The sequence below is a fragment of the Aquila chrysaetos genome, chromosome 16 (assembly GCF_900496995.4).
Source record: "Aquila chrysaetos chrysaetos chromosome 16, bAquChr1.4, whole genome shotgun sequence".
In the NCBI taxonomy this organism is placed as follows: domain Eukaryota; kingdom Metazoa; phylum Chordata; class Aves; order Accipitriformes; family Accipitridae; genus Aquila; species Aquila chrysaetos.
The window spans coordinates 22,819,845-22,840,619 of NC_044019.1; positions in this window are offsets into that span (position 1 = coordinate 22,819,845).

A 20,775-nucleotide genomic window follows, 5' to 3' on the forward strand; every position below is an offset into this window, starting at 1 on the left:
TTTGAAAATATTTGATTTGGACTGTGGGGCTGAGAATATTTTATTGGGATTGTGTAAGGGGAAAGCATCATGATGAAAAACCAAGTTTTGAAGAATTTCTATTCTTAACTAAACTTTAGCCTGCCTGGTGTTCTTTTATATGATTTTGAATGGAGACTTAGGTTTTAAACAAGTATTTTCTTTCATGACCAGTTAAAGTGATGCATCACGAAACTCAATTTTTTTCCATGAAGAAACGTTACAGTACAAACTGTATATCAGCTCAATTAAGCACATACAGCTCTGAAGCTCTTAATCCCTGTGGTGATAAAACAGTAATTGTTCTGAGACACTACAAGGGAAAGTGTGACTCAGGCAAGGACATGGTGTTCCAATTGATCTCAATTACTGTCATTTAACTAATTCTTTTGTCCACCACCTAAATTTAATGCTTCTGCCTCCCTGAGGATTTGTCACAAGATCTTTTACATTATTGTTTTTGTGTTGATCTGTCACTATCTAGTCTGCATTCTCAACCAAACTGAAATAATTGCCTTAATTTACCTGACAATTCTTTTGAGATCTCAATTCTTCACAGTATATTAAATGTTTGAATTAGTTCTATGGGAATCATTAGTTCAGTGTATCTTCAAAAGATCAGATTTTACCTTCTACCTGTTTTTTTTTTAAATACAGACATGAAAGGCCAAACTTCTGCTCTAAGTAAGCATAATTGGCTCATACTTCATGAACACTTAATTTTGGCATGGGCCCAGACCCTTCAGTAAAATTACTCCAGATGTATATCATGAAGAGAATAACAATTCACTCTTTAGTTTAAATAGTCCTAGTTGAGTGAAAATACACTTAATGGCAACCAGTTTGTTCTTTTCTATATGCAATACATTAGGTAATGTCCTTCAACATGCATAAAATGTTATGTTCTCTGGAAACAGCATTTAGGCATGCGTATGCCTTTCTGGAGCTCATTGTGCCATTCTGTCATGCTAAGTACTTATCTCCTCTCTGCCTAAGGGATAAATGTATCCAGTATTAAGGACAGGAATTAAAACAGGAAATATTCCTTTCTAAAACCTGAAAGTATAGCATGTTTTACTTTGGGAATCTCATGTTTCATCAGTTGATGTGTACTTAATTGCTTTGCCTCTCATCCTTCTCAGACTGTACTGTAAGAGTGGCAATTATAACCCAAATCACATCTCAGTAACATAAAAGGATGGGTCCATTTCTCCCAATTTTTACTGCAAGAGAAATCTCAAAAGGCAGGCTGATGAAATAATTTCCTTTACATCAGGTACACTATCTCAATAAATGATTGCCAAAAAAGTAGACAAATTAAGAATTGTTGACAATAATTTGAGATGCTATTTCCAAACTCATTCCCAGGATAAATGAATTTGCAAGCAGTATGGAAGGAAAAGGTCACTTCAGACAGAAGTGCCCAAGTGGATATCTCCTAAGCATCTAGACTGCCATCAGTAGTTATTTATATGTTCTGTGATCATAATTGATAGCAACAATTACTTTATTTCTAGAGATAACAACAGCTGGGATGTCATAAGATACTGGTTTAAGTATTTGGAAGAGGTCCAAGCAATTCTTGGTCCAGAAAAAGAAAAGAGAAGTCTGAGATGGAAAACAAATTTGTAAGAAAGACATAACTCTTCATTATTATCTCCTCATAAATAATGTCATCAGGAGAAATCCAGTACTTGTTGAACTTGGAATCTGCCATATCTGTAGGCAAAGACTTTTGCTCAGTGTTTCTGGTGCTCTCATAGAGGAAATTGATATCAAGTGAGGATCTTACAAGAACTCATGACTGCTAGTGGGCCAAATTTTCATATAATCCCCAAGGGTTTTGTGCAAGAGGTAGTGCTGATTCCTTTTGGAGCACTGTAGCTGTAAAATAGCAAAGATAAGAGCTTTCCTGTGATGATGGGCTCTAAAAATGTAGTAAAGACAGGTTGCGATGGAGGATACAAATCCTATGTAATAATAACTGCAAAGAAGTTAGCTAACAGACTGTTCCTAAAAAACTGAGTGCTAAAAAGGCCAAGCAGTGGCTTGAGCAGTGTGGGGTGAGACTGTGTGCCTTTTTGGGTCTACCTCTAAGAGATTTGAGGAGACGTGAAGTAGACTGACTGGAAAACAGGTAGGGGATATACCTTACTGTCGTGGTTTAACCCCAGCCAGCAACTAAGCACCACGCAGCCGCTCACTCACTCCCCCCCACCCAGTGGGGTGGGGGAGAAAATTGGGAAAAGAAGTAAAACTCGTGGGTTGAGATAAGAACGGTTTAATAGAACAGAAAAGAAGAAACTAATAATGATAGTGATAACACTAATAGAATGACAACAGCAATGATGAAAGGTTTGGAATGTACAAATGATGCGCAGTGCAATTGCTCACCACCCGCCAACCGGCACCCAGCCAGTCCCCGAGCGGCGATTCCCCGCCCCCACTTCCCAGTTCCTATACTAGATGGGACGTCCCATGGTATGGAATACCCTGTTGGCCAGTTTGGGTCAGGTGCCCTGGCTGTGTCCTGTGCCAACTTCTTCTGCCCCTCCAGCTTTCTCGCTGGCTGGGGATGAGAAGCTGAAAAATCCTTGACATTAGTCTAAACACTACTAGCAACAACTGAAAACATCAGTGTTATCAACATTCTTCACATACTGAACTCAAAACATCGCACCGTACCAGCTACTAGGAAGACAGTTAACTCTATCCCAGCTGAAACCAGGACACTTACCAATGTGGTAAGGAGGGAAGCCTGTGTTGCCAGGCTGTAAGGGAGTTAAACAGTAACTAACGATCACAGGAGTCTTAAGCAACCATGCTTTTAAGTGTCTAATAAAGGCCTTGTTCCTCTTTTTAGTGTTTATGTCATATAATGATGCCCAGCAAAACAAAGGAGTTGCAGCAAGAGTAATGTTTTACTGTATGAACAATAAATACATGTTATAACTGAGCAGAGCTCTACTTACAGCTGGATCAAAGCATGAGTGTGATTAGAGAAATTAATTGCCCAGGAGATGCATCTATTTAAAAAAAAAAAAAAAGGCTGAAGGACCTGACAGTTGACTTAAAAGCATCTGTAACAGGCTGCAAAAGAAAAGGTTACAACATCTGCTCTTGTGGTAAACTGTTGTTCCCCCGAGGGATTATAAACAGGGTGGTGATATTAGCAATATCAATTATGCAATAAGTCAGCCAGCCAGGAAAAAAGAACAATCTTCATGATTTTTGGATGGTTGTGATCCTTAACTGCATGAAAAACCTTCTCATTGTAGATTTGATTGCAGAAGGTCATTGAACACAGTCTTAAATCTACCTTTGTCTGAATCTGTGGGCACAAATTTGTTGCATTTATTGAGGATGAGTTGCTTTATTCTGAAGGAAGTGCAAAGGGAGGACTCAAAGAAGATTACTGTGTTGGAAAAATTAATGTAGCTTTTCTGCATAACTTCACAGCTGTAAGCAGTTAGAAATATAAGGATATTCTTGTCTTTAGAATCATCCGTTATAAGCATGGGTCTGAAGGAACAGTCTTCATTTGAAGAATCAGTTTGTCCTAGGACAAACTGATGAAATCACCGCTAGAAAAATGGTAGGACCAATGATGTATGCCCAAGACTTCCAAGGCAACCAAATATGAAATTGCTGCTTCCATTTGTGTGGTCACTTCTCTTGGAGGCTGCTTAAAGGAGTAGGTATTAGCATGTTAGTAAAGGGATTATGCTAACTTTTAACAAGGATTTGAAGAACAGGAGGAAGACAGTGGGTCTAAGGAACTACAGATCTATGCAGTGTGAAAAGATAGGAAACTATAATAAAATGGAATTAATTAGTAGATACCTAGATAACAGTGATGTAGGGAAAAACAAAACAGAACTTCTGCAGAGGGAGATCTTACCTTCAAAATCTATTAGAAGTCTTTGAAGAAATCAGTGACCATGTGAATACGGATAAATAATTAACAGTATCTTTAGATACCTCATGGATGTTTGATAAAGTTCCTAACCAAAGAAAAGAGATCATCTCTTGCTGTAGAGTGGAAAACATTAAGCTTAAACAATAGCATATGAAGCATAGTAATAAATAGTTTTCCCCTTAGAGAATGTTGAACAAAAATGCCCATTACACATAAACGAACTATAAAAACAGATGAATAGTAAGATGAGAGAGTTCTGATGATGCAAACCTTAACAAAGTGTTGAGGTCTCTTTTACCACAGGAAGAAAGTGTCAAAGTAATTCTCATAGTTCTCAGGAATCATAAGCTCAATACTTTGTGGTAATCAAAATATATAAAAGGCTAGGCATTTTTGGGAAGGAGTTGTGAAAAGTGGAAAACATTACTATGCTACTTTATAAAGTCCAGAGTGTGGTCACTGACAACTCCCACACTCCTAGTGGAAGTAAAAATAACAGAGAAAGACAATAAAGATAGTCTTGGAAAGGGTTCTTAAAGAAGAGGCTGAATAAAATTTTGTCTTAAAAAAATAACAGTAGATAGGGAAGTAGGCAGGCCCAAAGTATAAAGGATGAAAAAGGGAACAGAAGAGATCTCTTTCAAAGGACTACTAAATGCAGTAGCTCATATGAAATCTTCATTTGCAAATTCCCTTAACAATAATTTGCCCTCCCATCTTCTGGAACAGTAAGGATGGGCTTATTTTATTCTGCATCTTCCCTGTTCTCTTGTCTGTCCTAACAAAAAACTGTTGCCTGTTGTTAGACAATTTAATGGCCTTTAAGTCTTAGGTTATGCTGTTTTCTAAATGCAATTAATAATTGCTATTAAAATAGCAAACAGGAACTATTATTTGTCCATATACAATCTGCTAATCTCTGTTTCATCTGCCCTGGTGTGTCTTTTCCGATGGTAATCTACAAACGAAGAACGTAATATCCTCCAAAACCTAACCCAGTTTGGCTGCTAATGCTGTCTGTGTCATGTACTCCAGTCTCATGTTCTCTACAGGATCTATGGTAGCCTGGTGCCCCCAACCTTGTCTAGCCTTAGGTCTGATCCCAAGCCAGCAACATGTGGTTCTCAGCCCAAACCATGACCTAGACACCCTTAGTTCTGATGCTTTTTTGATTTCCAGTGTTTCGTGACACCACCTGTCTAGCAGGGCAACTGAATATTTTGGCTAGGCTAGGGCAGAAGAGTAGAAAGGACTTTTCCACAGTCATGAAAAATAATCACAGAGCCACAGTTTTGTCCACTTACTTTCACTGGGGTAGGGTCTTGTTTCTTCATAACCAGTGCAAGCAAGCAGGATAAACTCAGCAGTACTTAATGCAATTCGAAGCAGGGAAAGGACAAGAAGGGAAGCCCTATGTCAAACGTTTTCATGAAACTGGAGTTTCCTCACCCACTCTTACTATGACTTCCGTATTCCATTCCAGTCACGTTAGAAATAATGCAGAAACCCTTTCCCTACCCATCCCTCATAAAGCCTTCCACTGGGCTAAAGTCTACAGAACCTAGAAGAAAGCACAGGCCACAGGGAGAATATTGTGGACTGATTCAGCTTACATTTTTGTCCCAGGGACTCCAAGAGAGTGAGCAAATGAATCCTGACTTGGTTTTGAAAGACGAGCTTTTTGCAGTAATTTGCTTGTGGCTGTGTTGTTTCCTCCAGAGGGGGCTGTCTTTAATGGGAGCAGAGCAGAGCTTAGAGTTTTTACTTTAGAATTAAAAGTTTTGCTAGGGATGACTTCTTCACTGGACGCGGAGAAACAGTATAAAAGCCAAAACTTCCACAAAACAGTGCCCTCAACCAAAACTTATCTCATAATACATTGGAGGAGCTGGATATTAAGATCAGAAAGTCAAATTTGACGTTGTGCCTGATTCTGAACTAGCGCTGTCCTTACTCATGTGAACAATGTTAATTCCTCTGGAGTCCAGGCTCACACCCTTTACAACTTGAGTAACGGTGATTACAAGTCTACGTGGAGCCTTGTGAGAACAAATACTTGTATATACAGAGTGGTTACATTGGAGTAGCCTTGTGCCCCCTCTAGTGGTATGCTACAGAATTTAAGGTTTTGTTCAGATCTCTGGCTTTTAAATAGCCTTTCTATGGATTAGTGTGTATATTCTATGTATTCAAGTGTAGACAATAGATTTTCACTCATGTTTTGTTAACTGTCCTTAGATCTTGACCTCTAGGTGATTAATAACAAGATAAAGAATAACACGGATTTTCAAAAGTTAATTATTGGCTACAATTGGTTAGATACAATTTAAATAAAGGAGACCCAGTATGGCATGTCCTCTTAGAACTAACATTATCCTCCAGGTCGAATTTCAGGAGCCTTGAAAAAAATGTTTTCTTCATCAGTCTTTTCAGTTTTAGCCTCGTGTATGCAACTCAATAAAATTCTTAGTTGTTTATAACATAAGCACCTGTGATTCTCTTCCATCACCTCAGGAAACAGATTAATCAGTTAGACCCAAGTTGTTTGGGGGTGAGAGGGAGTTAAGTACAGGATTCAGGAGAAAGCAAGAGTAGAGAATGGACTTGTATTTTTATTGACAGCCATATTTTCTGTACCTTTGCAACTCTTCATGTATTTGCAGGACTGTACCATCTGCCCTAGGATTTGTTTGTCTAACTAAGGCTTCAGAGGATTAGTTTTACTGTATAAAGTTTCAGATGTGGATATAGCTCCCGATCCTTGAAACATCCCTGAAATGTATGGTAAAACAGTGGTGTCTAACGCCAAGCTTTTTGAACAGTCAGCTTGTTGAATCTACCTGTCTTTACCGTAATGCTAATCCCAGTCTGAGTTTGGCAAACTTCGCTTACCTCGGCTTTTGGTCTAAATTCTACCCTGAGGGGGCCCTATATACAGGAACATAAATGGCTTGAGTGGGAGCACAGCACATTGCCTGGAACTCTCAGTTTTGTGTAAGTGGTCAGTTGGCAAGCAGCCAAACTCTGTGGGTCAAAGTTAAAATATGTAAAGATTATAAAATATTAACTCCTTGCTTTCCTGTAACTGTGGAGAAATTTCCTGCTGAGGGATTCAGCTGTAGGCCGGAGAGCAGGTGCAGCCACAGCCCAATTTGAACAGCCCTTGCAGGTGGTGCTTCGGCTCAACCTTTGTTGTAGTTCCCAGGGCTACAATGAATCCTCTGGATTTGTTAAGCTTTTGCCTGTTTTTCAGCTATTAACTGGAACTGGCCAGACAGTCCCGAGAAACACTGTATGAAATACAGGCTTACATCTAGGAGGGTTAGGGAACAAGAACGGAAATGTATCTATTTCCTTATGGAAAGAAGGGGAAATACTTTGTTAGATTTGATTAGCCAACATCATATGTTTATCCCACCATTGTTGCATGTGGTGGTCTGACTGAGGAAAAAAAAAAAGAATACTTTTAATGTCTGTTACAAGTTAAGGCAAGGTAAGAAGATATTGACCCCAAACTTCTTTAGACCCTCACAGACTGCTATCTTATAACGAAATGTAGAAAAAGGGTCTGCAGAGTTATATTTTCTTTGTTACATGTTTTATCTAGGTAGCAGTTTGCTTAGGAATACTGAACACTTGGTGCTTCGCTGTATGTTGGTAAAGTTGTTCTTTTGTTTTGAGGTTGCAGTGGGTTTTGTCTGGTCTGTAGCTCACTGGAGGGCCTATATTTCAGTGTAGGTCCAAGTCATAGTGACATAAATGTTATGAAATTGTGTGTCAGAGATCAGATATTCTATCAGCTTTTGTGACGGAATCGCTAGATAATTAACAAGCTATCCTGTCATATATTTTTCTTGGAAGTAACTGGAAAGAATGAGTCTCACTGAAACTGCAGAATAATTTCTGTAGTCTTTCAACTGTAAACCCAGAACTCCAGTTAGCAATTTTAAGTATTTTACAAACACCCTTTCTGTCCTGTCTTTACATAAATCCTTCTTAATCTGGATAAAAGTATATTTGTTGGTGTGAAAATGCATTATGTGATTATCTATATGGCTCCTTCCAACACAAGTCAGAAGAGTTTCTTAACTTTCTGTATTATAGAAATTATATGAGGAAAGGGGTATGATACATTTGGCTTAGTATTTGTTTTCCTTGAACTTCATACACTGCTTCATGGGAATTATTTCTGCTCACAGTGGAAATGGTGAGCAAGATGAGGAGCTACAACTAAAGCTGATGAACTTTTTACTGGTAAATGAGCAACATCTGTTGGACTCCCTCCAGCACCACTGTTAAAAATACTTTTTATCAAGATATTTTCTGTTGGAGAATATAGGATGTTGATGAAATGTAGTAAGACTGAGTGACTCTGAATTGAATGGCAGAAATAAATGCTGCCTGCTCTCTTTTTTTCCCCATTTCTTTTTATTGTATTGTACATAGGCTTGATCCATGAGTTAGGGGGAGTCCTGAATTTTCTGTCAAACTTGAACCTCGGTCTTAGTGACAGAAATGTCATGAAGCATAGTTATATATTGGAGATAGCTCATTTGTCAGTTTATTTGATGGAACTCCTGCTTTAGAGTTTATACCTTGTGAGAGACTGAAAGAGTTAATGTCTCAAACATTGTGGTGGGGCAAGTGAAAAGCCCATCAGCTCAGACATCAGCAACAGGAGGGGGAGGGTGTGCTGGAGGGTGCCCAGCTCCCTGTTCTGATACAAAGATCAGACAGTGGCCGTGTCTGCAGGGAAGGAGAAGTTACTCCACAAACGAACCCCAAGCCCAAAGGCTCACAAACTGTTCATTAACCTGAGTTTGGGTGCCCGCCCGAAGGAGGGGCAAGGATTAAAAAAGGACACAAACTGAAGCCCCGGGCACGCAAGCCCACCGGGACTGGACCCCTTGGCTGACTGGACCAACGCTGGACCCAGGGCCGGTGAAATCTTTCTCTCTTCCCTTTTCTCTCTCTGTCTTCTCTCTTTCCTTTTCCACAATCCCTACACCTCATCCGTTTCAAGATATAAACCGTTGACCAAGTCTGAGACTAAGAGCGGATCCAGCCGCCCCTGGGCCCTTCTGTGAGGAGGAGTCTGGAAAGCAAGGGGGTCTGCTCTGAACCTCCTGACTCAACGGGAGGGTTCTCCTTATTCCCTGAATTGATGTATATGGTTACACGGTTTACAGAAGTAGTCTTATGCCAATTCCTGTTGTGGGAAACCCTGTCACCTACTACCACGCCTCCCCAGTTCAGTTTGCTTCTGTCATAAATAAAATCTTTAACTGATCGTTTGGTGTCCTTTCACCTTAATTTAGCTCGAGGGAATTTCGAATTAAACAGGACTCCCTGGTCTGTCCAGTCTGGGTCATGACATACCTCTTCCTTTTTCCTTTGTTCTCTTATGTTTTTGCAACATTCCCATCTTTTTGTTTTAATGTTAACCTATTTAAAATTTCTTTTCCACTAGTCTAGTTTGTCAAGCTTGTGTCTAAAGGCAAATGAGAGAACAATGCTGTTACTTTTAATGAAAAGGAGAAGTAACCTGATCTTAATCTAAGTTAATGCTATTAAATTGAAAGAATTATTGTTACAGTAACAATTACGCTTGATATAAATTCAATTATCTATTACCTCTAGCTATAACTTGTAAAATAGTAAGCTATGACATGACAAGTTCTGAAGCACCTAAATAACTGTATTAAAAGGCTGCTGTAGGAACAGATCTGATTTTAACGCAAGAGGAAAATGGCACCCAGAAAATGAATGAATGAAAAGTTAGTTCTATATACTAAATAATTAAAAAGCTTAATACTGAAACTGTTATACTGACCAAGTTTTTAGAATCCATATTTCCTAACAAAATGGTTATTAATAGTTATTGCAAAGCAAAAAACCAATGGTAACTGTTGTACCTAAATGTGGGGGGAAATATACTTTCAGTCTTCTTGGTGAATATTGATTTCTCCAGTAACATCTATGTGGCAGTATATGCATATTTTTGTGTAAGTTGCTTACATTAGACAGTATAAATATTTCTTATACAGCGATTATAGCATACAGACTCAGATTCTATGCAGTATGGATGTAGTTTTCTTGTGTTAAAGGTTATTTTCTGCAATAGGTAAGATTCTTGAATAAAAATCATATTTCATGGATTTTGAGGCATTCTTCCTGCTAAGCTGCTACACTAGGGAAATAATGTATTATTTATATTTTACTATCCAATTGTTAGATCCTGATGTACTGAGCTCAATATGAGTAGCAAGTTACTCAGTGGGATCCTTCTGGAAACAGTGCTACTCATTGTGAAGGCGGATGCCACTAATTGGTTCCACGTGATGAACCTTGAAAAGCAGCTTATAATGGCTATGCAGAAAGAGACCATGAAGCTGGCAAATTCAGCCTTAACTTTGACATTTTAGTATTCTAGTGAAAACTTAAGTACTAGTTTTTGATAAGCTACATTTAATATAAGGATTTAAACACACACTCCCCCCATTTTTCTACTGTGTAGTTAAACTTGAAAACTGCTGGTATTTCAAGAATAATTTCTAGAATTTAAGCATATTCTTATTTCAGTGTGGGGTCTGGTGTTCTCGGCAATATCAGATGCTTATATTATTTTTTAAAACTGTACAGGTCTTATAAAATATTTTTTTAAATAGCATTAGTCCATAAAAATACCCACAACTTGACAACTGAACTTTTTTTCCAATGATAAGGCCCTTGAAATAATAAGATATTTATGATATATTTAAATGCTGTCTTTCAAAATATGTTTGTAAAACCCAGAACATTTATGCTTGTGGGTTGTTCTTTTTTCTTTTAATCCTTTATTCTCTGGATCTCTTGCAACAGTACTGCAGTTGAAGTTCCTAATGCTGAAAGAGGTAAATACATTCTTGCAATGCCCAGGGAAGAGTGGGGGAGTGACAAGTAGAAAGAACTGGTTGTTCGTCTGATGGATTTCTTGAGTCTTATGCATGGGTTGAAAGACTGGCAATATTGGCGCTCCCATACAAACTGTGCATTTGCACTGCTGCATCATGGCCTGTCTTTTGCTTGCTCTGTCATTTTCTAGTCACTCTGATCTCTGGCCCTGTATGACTTGTGTCTAGATGTGCAGTCAAGGAGTAAGAGAAAGAGTTGCTAAAGCATTGTGTTGAACCTAGGATATTTACCACTTGTGCTAGTCAGTTACTGCCAGCTGCAACATAGATTTGTGGTCCTTCCACTGAGTCCTCGAGCACTGGCACATTTTCTGTGGTGTGACAACAAAAGCAAAAACCCCCAGGTTTCTCTTCCTTCTGTTTCAATAATCTTGAGTTAGTCCTCATATTGGTAGTAAGAATGTTTTAAAATGAAGGTAAGGCTTTCAAGGTGAGAGGCTTTTGCTGAATAATTATTTTTTCTTGTTATTTCTGCCCACATGATGGCAGTATATGTTAATCCAAACCAAGAAAATAAATTAAAAAAAAAAATTATAGCTTTTCAACAACAAAGTTCTGTTGCACTTCCCAAAAATCTGAGAAGCTATGAGAAGTTTCCAAAAGGCCTTATGACCAGTTATGAAAGGATTACTCCCCCTTTTTGTAAAAGCCCCCAAGACTTAAGAGGCAGTAAAGCACTGCTTCATGCAAGAACCACAAGTAGCTAACTCTGAATGGGTATGGAATGATGCTGTGTTATAAATAGAAGTGGTCAGTAAAGCTTTGTCAGTCATGCTTGGCTTAATCATTTGCAGTCAATAAAGTCATTGAAGTATAATTACCACTCCCTGGCATCAGTTTTGTAAGTGCAGAACTGGAGTTACGAGGCTGCAATGGTAGCTAGATGCTAAGTGTTTAATCTGTGGTAAGAGTACAGAAAGTCTAAACACACAGACTATTGAGGTACTAGCTGCAAAAAGTTTAGCATTACTTCAGAAGGATTATGATCAGGAACAAAATCTATTGAATCTGTCAAGCTCTTCATCTATTTGTAAGTTGAATCAAGGGAGTTTGAGAGTGTGTGGGGTCTGCATGTGCTTACTGGGTGGAATCAGAGAACATTGCCAGTAGTCACAGATAAAGGTTATAAAGTTAAAAAGGAAAAGGAAAAAAAAAAAAACCAAACCAAAACCAAACCTAAATCAAAACACTTCCTTTTCTAAGCTTTGACATATCTGTAAGCACATGCTATTTTTTTAATTTTCTGTGTGCTGTAATTTAAAAGTCTAGTAGACTTAATTTTAAACCTCAAAATTTTTTGATGCCAAGATTAGATAAGAAAAAGACAAGAGTAGAACTTCGTGTTTTCAACAGCAAAAATAGGGAACTAGAAACAGATATTCAATTCAGCTCAAATGCATAAAATAAGAGGCATCTGTGAAGCTCAACAGGTTCCTTTGATTAGGCTCTCAGATGAGTGTCACCTGTGACCAATTTACCTCCTGGATCAGGTTACAGAACATGTGAGCACAGGCAGCACTCTTTTTTTCTTTTTCCTTGTTTTCTGTAACTTTGAGTTCAGTCTTAACAGATGTGATTTTACCCTTCTTTTCCTTGATATTGTATAAATGAGGAATTGGGGCAGTACTGTTTTTTCTTGTGCGGCTTTATTGCCTGAAAAACTTGGACTTCATGATATGTCTGGAGAACTGTTGTATGATATGTACTTGCAGATGTGAAGCTAAAAAAATGGGAACTGAAGCAGCTAAAATACCTGAGTGAGTAATCCGTTGCTACCTTTGCTTATTGTAGTTGAAGTTTATATTTCTCAGATCCTAGGGATAATTACTCTAGTTCCTATATGGCTCACTGTAAGACATACCATGGCTAACGTATCTTCTTATAATGCATCTTTTCTACTTGCTACTATATGTAACGTGCTAGGTGAGTCCTTGCCCTCATGGTTTATGCTCTGCAGGTACGTAGGAACTTATTGTGGCATGCTATATCCCCATATGTTTGGAGTTACTACTCAAGATATACCTAAAAATAAAACACCAAATGTTACTGTGGTAACTCACTCATTGCTCTGTCCATGTAGGACTGGTGCTATTAATGGGAGAAGTCCTGATATCTTCAGTGTCTAGGGAGTTTTCTGATTACATAATTCCTATAGATTTGGACAAACATTCATTTTGTTTTACCCTTACTCATCTCATATCTGCAATAATCTCCATTTGGAATATCTCACTTTCTTCTCGGTGGGTAGCCTACAAATAACACTTACTTCTAGAAATTGCCTATCAAAACTGCATAAATGTGTTATTTTTCTCCTCCCACACTCCACCTCTTGTATAAGGAAATAATCTCAATTGGCCACCAGTATACTCCTCTGTGTGGTCAGACAAGACTATTTAACTGCCATTACTCTCGCTCATTTTACTATACTAGCTATTATTCCATAAGGAAGTTTTCCCGTTAATTTAACCCATTTAAAATGTGCTATTTAGTAGAATACAGAGATTATCCAAGACTAGAGTCCCCTGTGCTAGGCCCTGTTCGTATGAAGAATAGGAGATGTCTTCCTTGAAGAGATTAACATGGGGAAAAAAAACCCAAATTCAAGTACAACTCCCACCAAAAACTAGGTAGAAAAATAAGAGTTCTGCAAACAAGCATAGTGGCATAGCATCTTGGGATGGGGGTAGAGGACAAGTGTTCCAGGAAAATAAATATGAGGGAAAAGGGGATGTGTTAGACTGGAGGGAAGAGAGGCTGAGGAGAGCAAGCTGGCTCTTTATTTCCTACACATTCAAAACATTGCTGAAATTAAAGTTTAAAAAATTAAGTTTAAAAAATATGTAGAGTTTTCAGAATGTCCAAGGTCCTTGATTTGTGATTCCTACTGCCTGATTACTTCCTGTGCCTTGTCCCCAAACTGGGGCAGATTTTGTATACTAACTAATAATAATGTGAGAAGGCATAGGGAGGCCCTGTACCTGTTTGAGCTTGGTGTACGATTGCTGGGCATAGCATGAAATAATGTTTTAAGGTACAGATTTAGTTTTTGGGGGGAAAAATTATGTAGCTGATGAGACTCTAAGGCATCATTATTAAGCTAATTCTTTGTATTATTTTGGGGGAAGTGCATTTTGCTCTAGGGTCTTTAAAAGTACTTTCAAGGTGTAAAGCTAGCTTTAGTACTTGCAGAATGTAGTACTGGTGCAAAGCAATAGCTACTCCTATAAACCAGCGTATTTTGTGCTAAGAATAGAGGGCTGATCAGTTTACTATGCAATATTTTGGTATTAAGATGACTGTAAACCCAAAAAGTGCTACTGTTGTATTTATTGTGAGTCTACGTAGCCTGAAGTTAAACAGCTGAAATATTTGGAAACCAGCATAAAGGAAAGACACCAGCTTTAGGCGTGTCACCTCTAGAGTGGGTGGTATGCCTATTAATGGTAAGGATGTCATTACCAGATGTCCTCTAGATTGCTTGCCAATGCTGGAAAAACAAGAGACCAGCAGAAATATATGGAGGAAGATTCAACTTTGATGTCTCTAGAAAGAGCTATCAGGGTTGCTCAGAGGGAGCAGTTTGGTACAAGCCTGGCAGAGAAAGCAGTTGTGCTACCTAGAACTCCTGGGGAGAAGATGCGGCAGAGGGATGCGAATTGTATCAAGGTGGCACACGGGCTGGATAGATCTGGGTACAAGCCCGGCATGAGCTTTGTCATTGCTACATCTTCATCTGTGATTTGCAATTATGTGCTCTCCAAAATTATGAAAGACAGGGTCCTATGGCAATTTGCTGTTCGGGAATGTGGGAAGATGTACTTCACGGGGCTAATTTATGAAAAAATTAATTTGATCAGCAAATGTTTGCATGAATTATGCTGATATTGAAATCACTATTTATCACCATCCCTGAAAATTAACTTCTCGGAGTACATTCTTCATTTTTATGGAACCGCGGAATCAAGTATTTATGCCTATATGTTCTACATATTTATGCCTATATACTACAATGTATATGAAAGTTTCTTTCTTATTTAAAGCAAAACCATTGCTTTTAGGAGAAACCCCATTGTTTTGAGGATTGGTTCTCTTAGCACCCTGCTATGCTCTTGTAAATTAACTTGGACATAAAACTGTGAACAAGAAGTCTTCCAAAACTGGGGATGCATGGGGGAAGCTGAAACAACTAATTTTGGAAACAAGGTGTTTGAAGGTAATTAAGAAGGCAGAGTTAGCCCTGGTGCTAATATTTCCTAAATATTTCAGTGGAGGCTGGAAAAGATTTGTTTATTGATACAGCTTTCTAGTATGTAGGAGGCAGTGCTCCTAGAGAAAATGGTCAGGTATTTGAGCACCTCTGTATAATTTCCATAAATGTAGTCTGATACCCAAGTTGCAGTCTTGTTTCCTTACACGATTTATTCAGGCTGAAGCACTCCTAGATGCTGAGCTCCAAGAGAATTGTTTCTTCCTTTGTGCCAGGTTGTATTTTGTTTTCTTTCTTGTTTGTTTTCCTGTACATATGCACTCTTACCATTAATAGTATTTAAGCAATTGGATTCTGTGTTGCATCTGAAATAAATTTCATCCTCTATCTCTCTGATAAACTGCCTGATAAAATTCCTAATTTGTTATAACCTGCTGTAAGAAGACATAGTTGGAGATTACTGGCTAGCCCATGACTTTGACAGTGGGTTATAGAACCTTCTAACTGCAAGCTGCTGTTTAAAATTCTGTGTAGTACATTGCAACCAAACAGTAATTGGACTGTAACAATTCTGAAAGATTGGTTTGGTCTCCTTCCAGTCCCCAGCGGGTAAAATGCTTGGCTATTGCTACAGCTGGTGGTAAAGGGTAGCCTGGGGCTCTCTTCTTGCATCTACTGGGATTTCTTTTGTATAGACTCCCCCGCCCCAAACTAGCTTAGCAAGTCAACAGGATGTTTCTTGGACTAAGGAGTAACTTGGACATTGTCCTTTCTCCCGTCATCCAGAGCACGGGTGTGTCTTGAAAAGAGACTATTAATTGGCTGTTATTTTGCACAAGGGATTATCGGCTGCAGAAATATCCCTTTATGGGCCTCTGCTTGCTTCTGTAGTTCAGAGAGGCCTTGGGGCTTCTTTGACCTAGTTCCCTGTATAGATTAATGGGAGTACTGCTCTTGGGCTCAAAGAGTGCCTTTGTTTATAGTTTTCACTAGCACAGTGGAGAGATCTGACTTTGGAGGTCTTGGCATGGAGAAAATGACAGATTGGACCATCCCCTTGCTGTCAGTGGTAAGACCTTTAGGACGGAAGTGCTTAATGCTGGAGATGATGGCACAAGTTTCATTATGGCACCAACTAATTCTATGTAATATAGTGCAGAATGGCAGGATGTCTGTAGCACTAAAGCCTTTTTTTTTTTTTCCCTATGTCAATTCAGATAACACAATAGTTATTCTGAGCAGCATTTTTCATACATAAAATCTGATAACTGATCAACATGAATTGTTTCTACTTCAGTGTTGCATACACTGAGTTCACTGTGGATCACAGAGTACAGTATTATATCTAAATTTTATAATTTATAATATAATTTCATGATTAAAAATTCTAGTGCACCTCATGCACAAAAAATTAACTAACTCCTGGCTAAGTAGCAGCATAAAGATGATGTCTTCATTCTAATGGATATGAATATTAACTTTGTATGTTTGTTTTAGTGATGAAGTTAAGGTGATTCAGAATGGAAAGTGTAGAGTAAAGCCAATTTTCAGTTCCACTGACCCTGCTCCAACCACTGACTCCTTCAAGTCTACTCATCACTTAGAGGAGTCTTCCTTAGTTAAGAAAAGCTCATTATCATGTTTTTAACTAGTTTAAATTGAACTCGCACTTGAACTCAAATACCAATTGAACTGCAGTTTCACAGAGAAAAACATAGCTAGCATAGTTTCTCAAGCTATCGTAGGCTAGACAGCCTATAGTATCCTTGTAGCCAGTTAAAAAGTGACTGTGTGCCCATAGCCTAATCACTACTGCAATTGCTGCAATGTAAGGCACTGTGCAAAACACCAACGCTGTGGTGGTTTCCATAAAACTGGGCTGAACTAAAACTCTAAAACCGAAAAGTGTGAAAGTTCTGCTGCACAGTCCCTCAGGAGTTTCATTCAACTTTAAGGAACAATTTATTTACTGGTAAGAAACCAGAAGAGTTGTGTGAGCACACTGTCTGATTAAGTGTGGTCTCATCAGAACTGCACTTACTGCTTTGGAGGAGAAGTCTTCTTGAGGGACAAAGAACACTTGCTACATTCCAGATGAAGATTAAAGAGAGAATTTGGATTGTTTTTTTGCTAGACAAAAGCTGTTTAGTTAATACACAGGTCAACAAAGAACAGTTAGTAGGTCAATTAACTGTGTCCAGTTATGAATTAGTAAAGAAGTCTCAAACATCTAATATAAATGAAAAGCATCTTTATCCAACACTGATAATAATGTAAAAGCCTGACTTTTTCTACTTGGCTGTGCTGACTCCAGGAATATTTCTTGGCCAATGTGTCCAGTGTGTGATGAGAGCATTAGTTTTCTTTATGGAAACAGTGAATAACTCCCTATAGAAATAACACTGTAAAATTGTAAATTGAAATAGTAGAAGCTGAAGTTTCTCTTGGTTTGGCTAGATGAAATAGTGGCATGCACTTGGGTAGAGTGTAGCGTTTTCTTACACAAAGCTTATCACTTTGTGTGTGACCTAGTATTTTTAAAGGATTGCTGTAATGTTAACAGTTAATACCTATTTGTCATTTCTTTAGTATTTTTACCTTTGTAACAGCATCTTGAATGTAACTTCTGAAACTGGATCCCAACAAGTGAGCATCCCTTATAAACAATACCTGAGTGCATACGTAATGCATGTAGTTGTCATTGTCTTAGATTGCCCTAAGAATATAGTGTGGTAATGGTACCAGAGTTTAAAAATCAACATTTCGTTAAATACTTTTCTGCAAATATTAATCTGTATCCCTTCAAGGACACAGAAATCTGAGTGGGAGTAGCTGCAAATGTTTGAGACATGAAGTCACATTGAGGCTTTATGGAAGAGTATGTTTTCAGGGGTAGCTCTTCCAGAAATTACAGATAAGCAGTAGCTGGACTTGCTCAGGCCAAGTATGAAGCTTCAATTCTAGTCCATTGATATTCACAGAATCGCAGTGTTGTAAATTTTTGTTTCCCTTTGGTATGAAGTGGGAATACATGCCAACTCTAGGATACCAGTGTCCTAAACAGCCAGTGTAGTTTTACTGCCAAGCAGAATTATTTTGTCATTAATATTTTGATGCTCTAAGTGTTTATTATGAAGAGTGTCATAGTCTTGGCCACATTATTTCCTTTGCTACCTTTTTCCCTTCACTTCGACACTTTTCAATATAACTTGTTACACGAGTCAAATATGATCAAAAAAAGTAGGAGTTTAGAGATTGGCATTGATTTTTACTGTTTAACTATTGCTCTTGGTGGGTGGAAAATCAATTATATTAAACATCAAGTATTTCAATTTTGTCAACTTGGTCTGAGTATAAGACAGAGAGTAAATCATTATTTTGTTGTATTGAGGATAAAACTTGCAAAACAAAACAATATCATGTTACTCATGGTGTTATTCAGGTACCTAACCATCATAACAATATAGCTCTATTAAAAATGCAGTGCCTCATAGTTGTAGTAAGACCTTTTTTTCACTTCAGTATGTCCTTGGACTGATGCTGATGAAGCAACTAGATGCAATGAATTTTTCTCATGAAACAGATTTGGCACAGAAGTTCATTAATTGTATGGCAATGTTGTAAGGCCAACCCATGTTCATTCTTTTAGCAGCATAAATCTGGTATAATTTGGAAGTCAAGGGTGCCACGTTGATTTATGCTTGCTGATTGTGTAATCTCCAAACAAGAATTTGATTGGACTAAAATAGATACATAGAATCTGAAGCAACAAGGTACATGTTGCCCTCAGCTCCTGGGTTGATAAGGGGTAGATTGGGACTGGCATGTGAAGGCATGACTTGGTCCACAGCCTTAATAATGGGATCCTGTGGACAAAAAGAGTGCTAGCTCTCTGGTGGCAACCTGACACTGCAGTGGTGTTGGTGTCTGGCAGTTTGTGTGTGTATAATAAAATACCCTTGTCTTTTCATATAGCAGCACTGCATGAGAATTTCACTGAATTTACTTTTAACAGTGTTTTGGTTTCACTGTGAAATGCTCCCACACACAGTTTTACGGGAATGTCTGTCTTCCAGTTAGGCAGAGTAGTAACTAAAGAATTCCCCTCTCCCATTACTCCTGCCTAGTGGGGGAGGACAGCATATATACAGCAGGATCTTTTTTATGTTGATCTGTAGGTGGAAGTGCCCTGCAGCCAGATACTGGTTCTATGAGGACACTTCAGCAATAAAAATATTTTATGCTTTTACCCATCCCATTATTCAACAAAGCTATTTCTGCAGGTGTGAAGTGGCTTCTCCAGCAACGCTTCCTTCAGAGACAGAGTAGTAAGAGAGATGTTTGTCACCGTGAAAGAAAAGGTCAGATGGCTTAGGCTGTCTTTTCAGATTTCATACATTTTCTGTGCTACTTTGTGCCAATACATGACCTTGCAGTTGTTTCTCCTTCTGTTTCCAGATGAGAGGATAATTGCATGTTATAAACGTTGGATTTCTGGCACTGAGAATTCACTTGGGTGGTAGCACCCTTTCAAAGCTCCCACTTTGAAAATAGAGACAAACCATGGAATATAAACAGCCAAACAATTTGTTACTTGAAGGAATGCTCTGGAGTTATTCAAGATGTACCCAGTGTCTCATCTGAGATGTTAGTCAAGTAATAAACAGTTACTTGTTATAGTCAACTGGAGTGAAATTCAGTCCTATGCAGAAACAAGTCCCTGTGCTTATGAATAAGACTACACAGTGCTAGTTTAAGTGGTTCATGGACTTGCTAGTAAGCCAGGATTTAGGAGTGGGTGATGTCAGTTGTATTTATCTCTGTCAAAAGAGAAAAATTGTAAGGCATAAACTCTGTCTGCCCCTGTATTAAAACATACAGAAATCTTCCTCTGAAGTGAGGCAGATGCCAAGCTGGCTTAAACCTGATCTTCACAAACCCTCACCTTACCCTTCGTATCCAAACTGTCCTATTAATCTCCCCATTTTAAAGAAAGAATTATTTTTCATGCAGCTGTATGCATAGTGTACAGTCATAACTACTTCTCAATTTTCTGCACTGACTGCAGAATAGCAAAAAAACACTCTGTGTAAATGAGTCAGTCATGGAGAACTTGCTTAGTTACTGACCCTCTTACATGTAGTTTGTTCCGTTTTAGTCAGCTCTAGCGGTAACAATGTTTCACCATGGACACACAGGTACCGTGCTTTAAGCACCTAAGCTAGTGCTCAAATGCTTATTTCTAGCAAAGCTTAAAAGTCACATGTTGCTCAAAAGTTCTTGGGGTGTCTATTGTTTGTTGAATAGCCACAGACTATAAAGTCTCAACTCCTCAAATAACAAAACACTCCTCTGAACTGCTACTTACAGAAGGCTATGGTTGACTGGGTATGGGGAAAACGAGGACAAGGAATGGTGTCCTATACTGGCTGCAGTCAATGAATATCAATGAGGCATGTCAGTCAGCTTGCCTTTCATTGCACAGATTATCCATCAGCCAGATGTTAATGGAGCAATGCCATGAACTGCCCAGGTTCTGTCATGGGCATTGAAAAGCAAGATTGTCTGGCTTACCCAGGAAACCTCTTGACAGAAGCAGCATGGTGTTTCTGCAACTTCATATATTTAATTTTAAAAAGGCTAGGCTGTCAGCTTGATATTTTTTACTCTTTTTTTTT